A 13,455-nucleotide genomic window follows, 5' to 3' on the forward strand; every position below is an offset into this window, starting at 1 on the left:
ACACTGCCTGACTTCAAACTATACTACAAAGCTATAATAACCAAAACAGCATGGTACCAGCATAAAATCAGTGGAATAGAATAGAGAATCCAGAAATCAACCTACACACCTACAGCCATCTGATCTTTGACAAAGGCACCAAGCCTCTTCAGCAAATGGTGCTGGGATAACTGGATATCTATATGCAGGAGAATGAAACTAGACCCATACCTCTCACCATATACTAAAATCAACTCAAAATGGATTAAAGAATTAAATATACACCCTGAAACAATAAAACTTCTTAAAGAAAACATAGGAGAAACACTTCAGGAAATAGGACTGGACACAGACTTCATGAATATTACCCCAAAAGCACAGGCAACCAAAGGAAAAATAAACAAATGGGACTATATCAAACTAAAAAGCTTCTGCACAGCAAAAGAAACAATTAACAGAGTTAAAAGACAACCAACAGAGTGGGAGAAAATATTTGCAAAATATACATCTGACAAAGGATTAATATCCAGAAATATACAAGGAACTGAAACAACTTTACAACAAAAAAACAAGCAACCCAATTAAAAAATGGGCAAAAGAGCTAAATAGGCATTTCTCAAAGGAAGATATATGAATGGCAAACAGGCACATGAAAAAATGCTCAACATCACTCAGCATTTGGGAAATGCAAATCAAAACCACACTGAGATACCATCTCACCCCAGTTAGGATGGCTACTATCCAAAAGACTGTGAATGATAAATGCTGGCGAGGTTGTGGAGAAAAAGGAACTCTCATACATTGCTGATGGTACTGCAAAATGGTGCAGCCTCTATGGAAAATGGTATGGAGGTTCCTCAAACAATTGCAGATACATCTACCATATGACCCAGCAATCCCACTGCTGGGAATATACCCAGAGGAATGGAAATCATCAAGTCAAAGGTCTATACATGTTCTCCAATGTTCATTGCAGCACTCTTTACAATAGCTAAGAGTTGGAACCAGCCCAAATGTCCATCATCAGATGAGTCGATACAGAAAATGTGGTCTATCTACACTATGGAATACTATTCTGCTATTTTTTTTAAAAAAATGAAATATTGCCATTTGCAACAACATGGATGGAGCTAGAGAGAATTATATTAAGTGAAACAAGTCAGGCACAGGAAAAGAAATATCACATGTTCTCACTTATTTGTGGGAGCTAAAAATAAACAAATAAATACACAAATAAACTTCAGGGGGGAGGGAAGAAGACACAACTATTACAATTCCCTGAAGTTGATATGACAAACGAACAGATATGAGGTTGTTGGGAGGGAGGGGGGAGAGAGAGGAGGGAGGGAGGTTTCGGTAATGGGCTGCGATAATAAACTACATTGTATATTGACAAAATAAAATAAAAAATTTTTTAAAATTAGCTTTTGCTATATTTATAAATTTTTTTTTTTTTGCTTTGTTCTGTTTCGTTTTTAATGAGCTTGATATGATTACAAAATATGTCTCTAAATTCCCAGGAAGAGAGTCATGGTTCCCTACAATTTTACAGAAATTATAAATTTCTACATTAACTATTTAAAGCCACAGTTTTTCAGCTAAAATACATTTCATCTGCGAACACGTCCATATGGTATTATTGCATATGAGTCTGGACCTACACTGCCATCTGCTGTGTCAAGATCAGATTAAAAATCACACACATAAACTGGGCTTGAGGAATGCAAAACATAAATATGAAAAACCTGTATCACTTTGCTTTGTGGAAAATGAGTGTGGTAGAAAATGTATTCTTGCAGTTATATATTTCGAATTGTATTAGCAGTCTGGGAGGAACTGCGTGTGCATTTTTTTATATGATATATTTCACAAAAAGCAAATATAGAAAAATATAACAAAACGTATGTCCTCCATAACCTTTATTAAAAAATGAATATTACCAATGCCATTGATGCTCCCTAAGTTTGTCTCCCTGGTCCCATTCTCACCACTCCCACGCCAAAGATATTACCCTCCTTAATGTTGTGTTTATTACTGGGAAAGAATTTAATAGGCAAATACGCACATGTGATAGTTAAATGTGTTTACCTTTTACTTTTGTGTGTTTTATTAATATTGACCAGTGAAAAAGTCTCCATGTTAGCAATTTCATCCTGGAGAGTTAAAGGAGAGAGCTCTAGTCCTATACTTTTATTCCCAAGAGGATTTTCCACAAATTTAAGACTCAGAGCTGCCCAGCTCATTTCTCCTTGGTTGCTGCTAAGCCTAATAGCAATCATGGTGCTTCCCTTTCTTTAGTATATCTAAGATAATAGTCTCTTAGAGCCCCTGTGGCCTCATTACAGGTTCCTGTGGGGAGAAGGGTGTTCCAGGTAGAGATAGTTAAAGAAAAAACACAGAAATGAGAGAGAATAAAAAGTATATTGGTAGAAGAGTGAGTAGATTGTCACTTACTCTTACCAAATGTAAGGAGAGAGGAGAAATAAATATGGACATATCCTACCAGTGGCACACTACCAGTGATTGGGGAAGCCACTGTGCCATTACAGAATGAAGGGAAATCTGGGCAATGAGAGTTATGTTGGGGAAAGGACTGTACATTTGTCACTGCCTCTGCTACATTTGAGGTGATTCCATACAGCCAGAAGAGAACTGGCAGCCCCCAAGTGGAGATTTTGTAGTTAAGGAGAGAAGTAGAGACTGGAGGTTTCAGAGCCACCCTCTCAACCCTTACAGAGGTGACAGCTCCAAGGAGGTAAGAGAAAGGATGTGCAGTCAGAGGCAGAGCCTAGGAGAAGAACAGGGGCCACGAGTGCTAGAAAACAAAACTGGAGAGAGTCAATTACGAGATGCTGCAGTACACTACTCGGCGAATGATAGAAGTACTCTTACAGCAATTCTCTCCAGCACCTATCCACTCTTGCTGACTATAACTTAAACAACTTTCTTTTGGTCTTTTCTTGTAACTGTCTTTCTAGTAATGAACCCAAATAGAGACAATCCCAGGAGAAAAGATACTGAGCCTGAGACATCACACCATCTGCAATCCTGTTCCCCATCTCCTTCCAAACTTTTATGTAAGAATAAGCTGGTTTAAATGCATTATCAGGCAGACTAAACAGAAAACAGAAGACAGCACCAAAGAGGAGCCTGCAGACTCCAGGTTAAAGAAGGAGAAAACCATCTCTTTAGATGGTATTGCTAAAGAGGGATATTAGGCATATTGGTGGCAGGCCACCTCTTTCTGAGTCAGGTTTTCATGCATGTGGTGGTATGTGTGAAGGGATGGTGGGAGGAATGAGAGACGAGGAAACTAGAGAACTCCTAGCCATTCAAAGTTCTAAAGCAAATTCCACAATTCGTTCATCACTACAGATTTCAATCAGAGCTGGGGGCTCCACTCTTTTTTGGGTGCTGCACTAGAAAGGAGGGGTGCTGTAAGGAACAAGTATATGTATTAGTTTTATTACTCCTTTAACAAATTACCACAAACTTGGTGTCTTAACACAACACAAATTTACTGTCTTAAGGTTCTGTAGGTCAAATGTCTGACATGGGATGCAACAGACTAAAATCAAGGTGTGGCAGGCTGTACTCCTTCTGGAGGCTCTAGGAGAATCCATTTTCTTGCTTTTTCCGACTTCTAGAGGCCACCCACATTCCATGGCTCATGACCTCTTTCCTCCATCTTCAAAGCAAACAACATAGCATCTCTTTGACCCTGTTTCCATTGCCACATCTCTTTCTTTGACCTTCTTCTGTCTCTGTCTTCCACTTTTAAGGACCTTTGTGATTATACTTGGCCCACCCAGATTATCCAAGGTACTATCCCTATTTTAAGGTGATCTTGTTAGCAAACGAATTCCATTTGCAACCTTAATTCCCCCTTGCCATGTAACGTTACATATTCACAGATTTTGAGGATTAGGGCATGGACACCTTTGAGGACACCATTATTCTGCCTACTGCAATGTGCTTCTATGTATATTACTGCCATACAGTTAATTGGTGGCACAATTCATTTTCCATATAGGTAAATGTGTTTACCTTTTACTTCCATGTGCTTTATTAAAATTGACCAGTGAAATGTCACCATGCTAGCAACATTTCATCCTGGGGTATTGGTAGAGAGAGCTCTATTCTAATGCTTTATGTTTATGAGAGGATTTTCTCCAAATTTAAGAGTCAGAGCTGCCCAGCTAATCTCTCATTGGTTGTTGCTAAGTCATACCAATCATGGTGTTCTCTTTCCTTTGGTATGGCTAAGATAATACATAAATTGTGAGCCTCTGTTGACCCATACAGACTCAGAAGTAGCTTTTCCCATTTTATATGATTCCTATTCTAGCAGGCAGTTATTGGTTCATGGAGATTTTAATATATCTTCTTTCCAACAAATACTTCTTTAGAGCTGACCATGTGTCAGCTTTTGGGGGGAAATGATGAACAAGGGCAGCATGACCATGCTGTCACGAAGATTACACTCTTGTGGGTATTCAGGGATGATTACAGGGATAACAAATGCCCTGTGAGGAGAGTACAGAGTACACTCTGGTGGGGTCTAACCTACCAGAGGAAGAGAAGAGGCAGTAAAAAGAGGATCCCAGGAGGACGACACTTCATTGAAGACCTGTGTGACAAGTTACTCAGGTGAAGGTGTTCCAGCAAGCAGGAATAGCTCCAAGGAGGGCAGGTATTTTGTCTATTTTGGTTACTGCCTTATCCCTTGTGCTAAAACAATTCTTTGGATGCATTAGGCACACTATTGAATCGGTCAGATGAATGACGATACAAAGGTGGGAGGTAGGAGCAAGTGTGGCTACATTTGAGGAAGTAATAGATCAGTGTGGTGGGGGGGCAGTGGCAAGAGGTGAAAGTTAAAAGGTCAAGATGGGGCTCTTGAGCATATTAAGTCCTTTGGACTTTATATCAGGGACAGTAGGTCTTTTAAATTATTGAGAAGTTCTTCTTTTAATAGACTTTGTTTTTCTGAGTAGTTTTACATTTTCAGTAAAATTGAGCAGAAAATACAGAGAATTCCCATATACTCCTGCCCCCATTCGTGCACAGCCTCCCTCATTATCAACAACCCCCACCAGAGTGGTACTTTTGTTGTAATTGATGAATCTCCATGACACATGATTATCATCTAGAATCTAGAGTTTACATGGGGGCCCACTCCTGGTGCTGTACATTCTACGAGTTTGGACAAATGTATAACCATAACGATACCACCATTATAGTATCATACAAAGTAGTTTCACTGCCCCCAAAATCCTCTGTGCTCTGCCTATTCTTCCCTTCCTCCCTCATCCCCTGGCAACCACTGATCTTTTTCCTGTCTCCATAGTTTTGCCTTTTCCAGAATGTCATATAGTTGGAATCGTACTTTATGTAGCCTTTTCAGATTGGCTTCTTTCACTTAATAATATGCATTTAAGTTTTCTCCAACTCTTTTTTTTTTTTTAACTCTGAATAATATTCCATTGTCTGAATGTAACACAGTTTAGTTATTCATTTACCAACCGAAAGACATCTTAGTTACTTCCAAGTTTTGACAATTACAAATAAAGCTGCTACAAACATTCATGTGCAGGTTCCTGTGAGGACATAAGTTTTCATCTCCTTTGGGTAAATACCAAGGAGCACAATTGCTGGATCGTGTGATAAAGATATGTTTAGTTTTGTAAGACACCACCAAACTGTCTTCCAAAGTGCCTGTTATCATCTTGCATTCCCACTAGCAATGAATGAGAGCCCTATTATTCCACATTTTTACCAGCACTTAGTGTTACCAGTGTCCTGAATTTTGGCCATTCTGGTAGGTGTGTAGTAGTATCTCATTGTTGTCTTATTTTGCATTTCTCCATTATATGATGTAGAGCATATTTGCCTATGCTTATCTGCCATCTGTATATCTTCTTCGGTGAAGTGTCTTATGGTTTTTGGCCTATTTTTTAATGGGATTATTTGTGTTCTTATCATTGAGTTTTAAGATGTTTGTGTATGGGCCAAGCCCGTGGCGCACTCGGTAGAGTGCTGCGCTGGGAGCGTGGCGACGCTCCCGCCGCGGGTTCGGATCCTATATAAGGATGACCAGTGCACTCACTGGCTGAGTGCCGGTCACGAAAAAAAAAAAAAAAAGATGTTTGTGTATTTTGGATAACAGTCCTTTATCTGATATGTCTTTTGAACATATTTTCTCCCAGACTGTGGCTTGTCTTTTCATTCTTTTGTCAGTGTCTTTTGCAGAGCAGAAAATTTTAATTTTAATGATGTTCAGCTTATCAGTTCTTTCTTTCATGGATCATGACTTTGGTGTTTCATCTAAAAAGTTATCTCCAGGGGTTGGCTGGTTAGCTCTGTTGGTTAGATTGTGGTGTTGATAACCCCAAGGTCAAGGGTTTGGATCCCCTTACTGGCCAGCCACACACACAAAAAAAAGTTATCACCATATGCAAGGTCATCTAGATTTTCTCCTGTTCTCTTCCAGGAGTTTTAGTTTTGTGCTTTACACTTGGGTCTAGGATCCATTTTGAATTAATTTTTGTTTGGGCTGTAAAGTCTGTGTCTAGATTCATATTTTTGTGAGTGGATATCCAGTTATTCCAGCACCATTTGTTGAAAAGATTATTTTTTCTCCATTATATTGCCTTTGCTTCTTTTTTCAAGGTCAGTTGACTATATTTATGTGGGTCTATTTTGGGGCTCTCTGTTCCATTCATCTATTTGTCTGTTCTTTCACCAATACCACACTACCTTGATTACTGTAGTTTTATAGTAAGTCTTGAAGTTGGATGGTGTCTGTCCTCTAACTTTGTTCTTCTCCTTCATTATTGTGTTGGCTATTTGGGGTCTTTTGTTCCTCCACATAAACTTTAGAATGAGTTTGTTGGTGTAGACAAAATAACTTTCTGGGATTTTGATTGGGATTATGTTGAATCTGTAGGTCAAGTAGGGAAGAACTGACATCTTGACCATATTGCGTCTTCCTATCCATGAACACAGAATATCTCCTCATTTATTCAGTTCTTTGATTTCTTTCATCAGAGTTGTATAATTTTCCTCCTATAGATCTTGTACATATTTTGTTACATTTATACTTAAGTATTTCATTTGTTGGGGTGTTAAGGTAAATGGCAAAAAAAATTTTAAATTGTATTTTTAATTTCAATTTCTACCTGTTCATTGTTTGTATATAGGAAAGTAATTGACTTTGGGGTATTTACTTTGCATCCTGCAACACTGATATGATCACTTATTAGTTCCAGGAGGTTTTTTTTTTTTTTTTTGGTCAATTCTTTTGGATTTTCTGTCTAGAAGTTATGTCATCTGCAAACAAAGTTTTATTTCTTCCTTCCTAGTCTGTATCCTCAGCTAGGACTGAAGCTAAGTCATAGGATTAGCTCAGAATTCCAGTACAATGTTTGAAAAGCAGTGGTGAGAGGGGAGTTCCTTGTCTTTTTCCTGATCTTACTGAGAAAGATTTGACTTTTTCACCATTATGTGTGCTATTAGCTGTAGATATTTTTGTAGATATTCTTTATCAAATTGAGGAATTACTCCTCTATTGAGATATTTTAAGCAGCAGAGTGATTTAAGCAGTTCACATTTTAAGAAATCATTTTGATTACAGAGTGGAGACAGGTTAGGAGGTTCCTGGGGAGAGATGAGAACGACCCTAACCAGGGTGGAGGCAGTGAGCATGGAGAGAGATTGAGGATAATTTTAAAGCATCCACTTACAAATGAAAGGGACATTAAACACCTCGTCTACTCTCTTTTATATGTAAAGAACCTGAGGTCAGAGAAGGTTAATTGACTTACACCCATAGTGATTTTCTTTCTCTTCTTCCCCTGCTCCTTCAGTATTTCTTTCTCTCTCTCTCTTTTTTTTTTTTTAAGTATGGAACACTTCGTGAATTTGCATGTCATCCTTGCACAGGCCCCATGCTTACCTTCTCTGTATTGTTCTAGTTTTTAGTATATGTGCTGCCAAAGTGAGTACATCAGTATTTCTTAAGACATTTCTCAGAACTGCCCAATTAAGAACTTTATCCCTTCAGACCTGAACAATTTATGTAACTTAATTTTGCTTTTGTCTAAAGTATCTGTCCTTTGGTTAGTACCATCTGGTCCTGGAGACAGAGAAGACTGCTAATGAACTTGCTCTGTGGAGCTGCACTCACAAATACATCACACAGTGCTTGACAGTGATTGTTTGTAAGGAGGAAAAGAGAACTCCATGAATGGAGGATGTGGGAAGGCCTCCCCAGTCATGGTTTTCTGAAAAAGCTTGGAACAATTTCAAGCAAAGCTGTAGGCCTAGAATACAGCTTTCCAAGACAGGGTTTTTTTTATTTATTTACGTTGCATAATGTAAAAGTGAGTCTGCTAAAGTCCTTCTAGAAAAAAAGCCATAAAAGTCAACAGCAGGGTCTTAGGGACTGACTGTGGAAAGGGATTCTGGTTAGTCCTGATAGCATCAGGCCTCACAGTTATGCTGTTCAGAAGCCACTGATTTACACCATTAATCAAAATGACTCTGGGTCAACTACAGACATTTGATATGTATAATGTACTCTTCTAGTATAAATTCAGCCTGAATGGTATACTGCCACACACTGCCAGTTACAAATATTTAAGTATGTCTGATAAACTAGTTGGGTGGGTCTGCCAGAAGTGAATTTATCAGAGCATCCTGCAATGACCTAAGGGGAAGAAAGATTTCAATAATGGGGCTCTCTGCTTGCACATTCCATAAAAGTTGAGTAAAGGTGCCCCAAACCATCAGGGAAATGTAAACTAAAACCACAGTGAGATATCATTTCATACCGATTAGAATGGCTAAAATTAAAAGCCTGACAATGCTAAATGTTGGTGAAGATGTGATGCTACTGGAACCCTTGTCCTCATACATCAAGAGTGTGAAATGTACTGTCTTTTGGAAAACAGTCTGGGAATTCCTAATAAGTTTTTTAAGACACCTGCCATGGGACTCAGCAATTTCTCTTCTGGGTACTTACTCATGAGAAATAAAAACTCATGTCCATGAAGAAACTTGGGCAATAGTGTATAGGGCAGCTTTTTTTTCCATAATAACCCCAAATTAGAAATGATTCAAGTCATATATTCATACGATGGAACAGCACTCAGCAATAAAAAAGAATGAACCCCTATACTTGCCCAACATGATGAACTTACAAATGTTATGCTAAGTGAAAGAATCCAGACTCAAAAGTCTGTACCCTGCATGATTTCATTTATGTGAAGTTTTAGAACAGGCTAAACTAATTTATCATGATAGAAATCGGAACAGTGATTGCCTTTATAAAGTGGTGGGGATTGATAAAAAAGGGTACAAGAGAATTTTCTGGGGTCACAGAAATGTTCTATATATTGATTTAAGTGGTAGTTAAGTGGGAATATACATTTGCCAAAACTCTTCAAATCGTGCAGTGGAGATCTGTGCACTTTACTATATGTAATTTTTACCTTAATTTTTAAAAATGGGATAAAATTGAGTGATCTAGAATCCTGTAAATTACTGGCCCAGGGCCGAACCCGTGGCGCACTTGGTAGAGTGCTGCGCTGGGAGCGCGGCAACGCTCCCGCCGCGGGTTCGGATCCTATATAAGAATGACTGGTGCACTCACTGGCTGAGTGTCGGTCACGAAAAAACGACAAAAAAAAAAAAAAAAAAAAAATTACTGGCCCAAACAGCACTTGTTTGGTAACAATATTAATTATTGCTAGCACATGCATGGTGTTTATGTGTCAGCACTATTCCAGGTGCTTTTCTTGTATTAAACTCATGTAATTCTCAGAACAACCCTATGAGGTAGGGTACTATTATTCATCCCTATTGTATTGAAGAAGAAACTGAAGCAGAGAAAGTTAATAACTTTTCAAGATCACACAGCTAGTAAGCAAAAGAGCTGGGATCTGAACATGGGCAGTCTGGCTCCTAAGCTCTGAAAAACTATGCTATGCATTGAAACAGAATAGAACACAAATGATACGCATTTCCCTTCCCAGCAGGTGACTTGCAGCTTGGGCACCTCAAGAGCTTCAGTGCATTACTGGTGGGACCCAGAAGTGTTTTGAAGGTGCTTAGCATTAGCCGAGACCCCTCAGGAGCAGACTGAGGCAAGATTATTGTCAATGTGACATTCTTTGTACCCACAGGATAGTGAGACCTGAAGAAACTATGCTGCATATAAACGAAGGGTGTGCTCATAGTATGTATGATGCTCACATACCCTTGAATAACCAAGAAATTCACAGCATTTTACTAAATTCTCTTATTCTGGGGGAACGGACCTCAGGCAGACTGGAAAGAAGCATGGGCTGTTAAGGGATGCTGCACCTGGGAACTTGACCTTTATTTCCTACCTCACAGTATGTTTGGAAGGTAGAAAAGTTTTGTACCAGTTTCTTGCACGTGGTGAACAGGTAGGCAGAGAAGAGTGGTGTGAAGAGGGTGTAAAAACATGTAATGCATGACTTATTGAAAATACAGAAAACAAAAAAATAAAAATCACCCCACATTAGGTGAAAGGTTATTAAGGAACAGGCATATTTGCACAGTGCCCAAGTATCAGCCCCCAGATTATTTACTAATTGCAAGTGGGAAAATGGACATTTACAATAGAGAGATGGGGCAGCCACCAAATTAAGTCCGCGAACTTGGCCACACAAGCAGTAGAACAACCTGATGTGATGCACTGTGAACCACACAATAGCACCTGAAAGTCATACCAAAATGTTCAACTTGAATATTTCAGGAAAACTAGAGGATAGAGGAACAAGATAAATAACACCACGAGGAAACAATCAGACAAAGCCAAGATGTGGGCCATTGTACATGACAAGTGGATTTAATTTTTCAGAGTCAGTACCATGGAAAAAACAAGTGGGGTGACTGTTCTATACTAAAAGAGAGTAGAGAGCATAAAGAATAGCTACGATTTGTAATAATGAATATGCTAATAAAAATAAATTAATTAAATGGTTAAAAAATAAAATAAAAAAAGAAAAAATATAAAATGTAGCTAGTAAAAATAAATAAAAAATAAGAAAGAATAGAGAGAGGTGACATCAGCAAAATGGTGAAGTAGGCAACTCTAAGCTCTAGTCCCCCACCTCAGAAACATTTTTTAAAAAACAACAAAAAGAGCAGAAACTGTCACAACCAAGTAACCACTAGAATGGCTATAATTTTATAAAAAAGGAAAAAATAGATGTGGGTGAGGTCATGTTTCTGGTGGGAATGTAAAATGGTGCAATTGCTGTGGAAATAGTTTGGTAGTTTCTCAAAAAACTAACCACAGAATTACTATATGACCCAGAAAATCCACTCCTCAGAATATACCACAAAGAATTGAAAACAGGGATTCAAACAGATATTTGTACACTAGTGTTCACTACAGCGTTATTCACAATAACAAAAAGATGGAAACAACCCAAATGTATAGACAAATTGTGGTATATAATTCAATGAAATATTATTCAGTAATAAAAAGAAATGAAGCTCTGATACATACTATACAAAATGATGAACCTTGAAAGCATGCTAAGTGAGAGAAGCCAGACACAAAAGCACAAATATTGTACGATTGCACTTACATAAAATATCTAGAATAGGCAAATTCATGAGACAGAAATGAGATTAGAGGTTACTAGGCATTGGGAGAAAGGAGAATGGGGAGTTATTGCTCAATGGGCACAGAGTTATTGTTTGGGGTGATGAAAAAATTTTGGAAATACATAGTAGACTTGGTTGCACAACATTGTACCACTGAATTATACACCTGAAAGTGGTTAAAATGGCAAGTTTAGCTACATATTTTAGCACTATAAAAAATAAATTTAAAGATTTGTCAAGGATTTAATAAATACATTATGATGTTTTTCTGAACACAGAGAGAGTAAAGATACATAACAACAAAATGTAATGTGCAATCCTTGTTTGGCTCTTGCTTTTGAAATAAAAAAGCCATAGAAGATATTCTCAGGATAAGTGGAGGAAATTAAACAGGGATGGGACATTGGATGTTATCATGAAATTGTCAATTTTCTCAAGGGTAATAATGGTGCTGCGTTTATATAGAACACCACCTCATTCTGAGGAGACACACACTGTAATGGGGTGAAGTGTTATAATGTCTCTAACTTACTTGCAAATAGTGATGCAAAAAAGGGTGTGTGTGTGCACACCCAGGTGCCCACACAGGCGTAGAGAGGAGAGGAGAGAGAGAAGGCAAATGCAGTAAAACATTAACAATTGTCAAATCTAGGTGGAGGGTATATTAGTATTCATTGAACTATTCTGTCATTTTTTTGTATATATAAACATTTTTATAATAATAAAAGAAACAAAAGTAACATTTTAAAAGTCACACCGCTCTACCTCCCAGAAATACTATTAATACGTTGGTTTAAAATGTTTTTAACTTCTTTTTTCTACACACAAGAAAAAAGTATCCCTATTTAAAAAAGCCCACCACTATAGGATCAAATGTACATTCGTTTCTGTTTATTCAGTCAAGTAAGTCAACAAATGTTTAAGTATATCTTATGTAGGTCAGATTAAAAAATGAATATTAAATGATCTCTGAGTTTTCCCTGTATGTACCATGAGAATTGAATGTGCCTCTTTTCCTTTTTTTTTTTCTTTAAATCAACGATAGTTTAATACAATCATATAAGAGCAGATACACGAAAAAAATGTGAACATTTAGCAATCGCATTGTAACCTAGAGAACACCCTCATCATGAACTAACAGTCAAATTTAATAAAGCTGTTGTTGGCATTTTTAGATTTTGCTGTTCATTCATTTAACAATTATTTGCCGTCTACACTGCAGTACCAGGTGCTGTGGCTACAGAAGTGTACAAGATCCAACTGTGCACATCTCTGAAGCTCACTGGCACAGGATCTTAAATGCATTAGGCACCCTGACGGAAAGATTCCTAATATACCCGCTATTGGATTCTAGAAGGGCTTCGTGGAGGAAGTGAGATTTATTTAGATTGAGCCGTGAAGGATGAGTAAGAGTTAGCCACACTCCGGAAAGGAACATGGGCTCTGACGTTAAATTGCTCGGTGATCAGTGACCTTGGACAAGTCGCTTAACCTCTTGGTGTCTCAGAGAGAACGTTGTAAGGCTTAAATAATAGATATAAGGGCTTAGATCCATGCCTGGCACATCATGGCTAAATTTATAGAGCACTTGTGATTGTTGCTATTTAAAAAGAGCTACAGCGTACTAGGGTTGATGCGGGTTCACAGCACGAAAAAAGACATACCCGGTATCCACCCTAGATGCCTCCCCCACGACCACCAATAAAATGACTCTCTTCCAAATATAAAATAAGGAAAATGTTAATTTCCTTAAAATCTTTATACTTTCTGTTCCTCCCCATTTTTTGCCACCTCCACCTGAACTGAGCCATTTTTCCGAGAGCTCCCTAT

General features: G+C 38.1%; 1 non-coding gene across 1 annotated transcript; it reads right to left on the reverse strand.

Moving 5' to 3' along the window:
• Positions 1–7,878: 7,878 nt before the first annotated feature.
• Positions 7,879–7,986, reverse strand: LOC134391410 (U6 spliceosomal RNA). Its single transcript, XR_010024954.1, has one exon. It is a non-coding gene; the product is annotated as a U6 spliceosomal RNA (small nuclear RNA).
• Between the last annotated feature and the right edge of the window lie 5,469 nt (positions 7,987–13,455).

The sequence above is a fragment of the Cynocephalus volans genome, chromosome 11 (genome assembly GCF_027409185.1).
Source record: "Cynocephalus volans isolate mCynVol1 chromosome 11, mCynVol1.pri, whole genome shotgun sequence".
Classification (NCBI taxonomy): domain Eukaryota; kingdom Metazoa; phylum Chordata; class Mammalia; order Dermoptera; family Cynocephalidae; genus Cynocephalus; species Cynocephalus volans.